Source organism: Megalobrama amblycephala, linkage group LG14 (assembly GCF_018812025.1).
Source record: "Megalobrama amblycephala isolate DHTTF-2021 linkage group LG14, ASM1881202v1, whole genome shotgun sequence".
NCBI lineage: Eukaryota > Metazoa > Chordata > Actinopteri > Cypriniformes > Xenocyprididae > Megalobrama > Megalobrama amblycephala.
In genome coordinates this window covers 40,689,982-40,693,490 of record NC_063057.1, presented here as the reverse complement: position 1 = coordinate 40,693,490, position 3,509 = coordinate 40,689,982, and the positions used below count along the sequence as shown (strand labels likewise).

The 3,509-nt window shown below is 38.4% G+C and overlaps 1 pseudogene; it reads right to left on the bottom strand.

The window, feature by feature from the left end:
- Positions 1 to 531: 531 nt before the first annotated feature.
- Positions 532 to 1,229, bottom strand: LOC125245296 (annotated as a pseudogene).
- Positions 1,230 to 3,509: the final 2,280 nt, after the last annotated feature.

The window sequence follows — 3,509 nt, the reverse complement described above, 5'->3', positions numbered from 1 at the left end:
GCGGATGTCCTAATCACCAAAAACAACGACGTAAAAGTGCATTACCAACGCCGACAGATGAAAGGATTCAATGGAATCAATTCAATGGAAAGGATTCTGGAAGAGAATACAATGCTGAATAAAGTTGCATTTTTTATTATTTTTGTACCAAAATCTATATAAGATGCTTCAAAAACTTCTAACTAACCCACTGATGTCACATGGACTACTTTGATGATGTTTTTATTACCTTTCTGGACATGGACAGTATACAGTACAAACACTTTCAATGGAGGGACAGAAAGCTCTCGGACTAAATCTAAAATATCTTAAACTGTGTTCAGAAGATGAACGGAGGTCTTACGGGTTTGGAACGACATGAGGGTGAGTCATTAATGACATAATTTTCATTTTTGGGTGAACTAACCCTTTAAAATATGGTATAAATAAATAAATAGATAACTGCAATAATTCATAATATTATAAGAGATAATAAATTTTTCATAGTTAATAATTAAATGGATTAAAAATAAACGTTTCATTAATATTTAATGGCAGAAACAAGCTTCCATAGAAACCCCTTCTGGAGCCTTTATTCTTCAGAGGCTCTATTTATGAAAGGCCTGACAGGATCCTTTAAGGTTTTGTATAGGTTTCTTCTAGTGTTTTCTGCATGTTTTCTGTTAACCAGCACTGAAGGTCATGCCTGGATCACGTCTGTCTTTGAAGAGTCTCTCAAACACCATCAGTCTTCCTCTCTCCGTCTGAAGACACTGTGGTGTTTTCAGTCTTTCAGCTCAGATTAGCAGCGGTTGTCTAAGCATCGTCCTCTCACTGTTTCCAGACTTGGACACGCTGACGGACATGCAGTGGCACTGCTTGACGCTCTGGATCTGTCGGTGAGGCTGGTGAAGCGGTTCGGCCGGCAGAAGACACATGACTGGAACGACTCCTGCTCCTTCTTGACGTGTCGAGGGATGAAGAAGAAGTTGCACTGGCCGTAGCAGAAGCGGTTGATGACCGTCCGGCTCCTGCAGTCCTCCTGACTGACCGTCTGCCGCAGTGGCTGGGTCTTGCACCAGTCGCTCTTCAGGTACTTGCACCCCATCACCACCAACACTTCCTGGCTGGAGACCAGCACTTCCTGTTTGTGAACGCACCGGTCCGGAATACAGTTTGGTGAGTCTTGGCTCATTTTGTTGAATTCTTTTGATTGTATATGCTGTTCATTAAAAGATTGAGACACTTAAGCCATGGCTTCAAACGGCTCTTTTTTTAAGAGCCACCAATTAATAATAGTGATAATAATAAAAGATTTCCATAAATTATATATCAAGTGTGACAACACACACTCTCCTCTACATGTGTTCAATATGATATGATAGATTTGTAATAATATAAAACACATATAAACAGAAATGTTGACAATATTTTATTGCCAGTATATCAACTTCAAAATAAAAAATACTTTCAGTGATATGAATGTTTGTGTATGTGAGGAGGAGCTCAAGGTGCAGTTGAACATGAATGAACAAATACTTTCATTTAGAGCAGTTTTGAACTCTGTTTTCATAGCTGCACATTCAGTCCAACATATGCTGCTATGACAAGTCAAGGCTTCTTGTGTGTGAAAGAGAAAGCACGAGGTGCAGCTAACAAGAAGCTTACAAACACCTCACAGACTCATCATCTGCCCCGTTACTCTCTCCCCAGTGTTCAGTGTGTTCAGCCTCCAGACATTTTGCCTCATACATGAGTCTGTACATTTGAAACTTTAAGTCCTGTCTGGTCCTCAAAGACAGTGTCCTGAAATCCTCCAGGACGCTTTTAAAACAAATGTCACTGACCTCCTGAGGAGTGGTAGCTCTTCTCTTTCCTCTGGGGTCAGGGCTTCCCCTACCACATTACTGGCAGTTATTATATCTTCTAGGAAGGAGTTGAGGAAGCCCATCACCCCACTGTGGCGACATGGCCGTATACTGCTCACCCCTGCTCCACTCCTCTTCCTCTCTGCCTCCTTCCTCCTCTCTTTTCTGTAGGTGTCTCTATGAGACTTCCATCTTTTTCTGCCTCATCTGCTAGTGAGTTCAGAAAAAAAGTTTTTTACAGTACAACAGCTCTGTGTCATCTCTGTTTCTGTTAGATATGCCATAAAGAGTGCTGCTTTCTGCCCACTAGTTGCAGAACCATTAATGTCCACAGGAGGGGAGCCTTTGAATACCAATGAATACAAATATTTTATAGAATTCACATATATAAACACTATTACACATATAAAGTCTAAAGATAGAGCTCTAGTTTCCACCCAATCCACAAGTTCCCCTCTCGTGTCATCAAATCAAGGTTAAACCACTGGAGTCACATGGGTTACTTGTATGACGTCTTTACCACCTTCTGTTTTGTTCTGAAGATGAACAAAAGTCTTACAAGTTTGGAGTGACACGAGGGTGAGTGATTGCCAACAGTGGAAAGTCCTTTCAGGTTTTGGCCAAAATAAGAGCTTGATAGTTTAATGTTTAGAAATGAAGAAATTCATAAATAAATATTTTCTAGAATGATTAATTATTCCAAATATAACTATTCAAGTATTTTTTTGAAAAAATTTTCATAGCAAAATATGTGACAGAAAAACAAAATATTGTACTTATGTCATGTATTTTCTAAGGGAACATGGTGGTGTTTGCTCACAAAACCTTTGCATTCCCTAGCAAAACTTTTGTATTCTTTGTGAGTGAAAGCAAAATTTTTGGGGTTAATGTGGGAATCTTGACCATGAGATGCTTTGGCCACACAGTTTGGACTCCTTTATGCTTTGAACATTGATTATCCCAAAGAGCTTTGATACACCTTTGAGCTGAGGCTGGTGGGGAGAGCTGCACTGCAAAGATTCAAGGACTAAAAAAGCAGTTAGGAAACACTGGAGTCAATAACCTCTTTTTTTGTGGTGTTTATTTTCATTGAGGTTGAGCGCTCACACATTGAGTTAAAATGTCGAAGCCAATTCAGAGATGATTAACAATCTTCTCTATCTTTTTGAAAGGAAAGGTCTGAACAAAGAACATTTATATAATGTATATTGTGGGGTAATCTTGTTAATTTTTCACAGCAAATTAATCCAACTTTAAGTGATGATATATGTTGTTATTGTTATATTTAGAAACTAAGGAAGGCATAAGATGTCTTTCTATTGTTTGTATTTTCAATAAATGTAATTGTGTATTGAAATGTGCAAGGAGAAAATGACAACAAACTCCCAAGCACAAGGGAGAAATGCGAAAGAATATTTAAAAGGGCTGATAATACTTTTATTACGTTTACGAGCACTGCAGTCTCATTAAAAACGACACATAGTTTAACACAGAAAGAATAAAGACATAGTTTAATTTTGTCCATTCTCTAAGTCTTTTTGTTCATCAGAATAATCGTGTCATCATGTTCAGATATATGTATCAGTGTCCAGTTTGCACATATATTTAATTTGAAGAAGACTTGATGAAATATGTGTGCATACACCGTGCTGGTTAATGGTT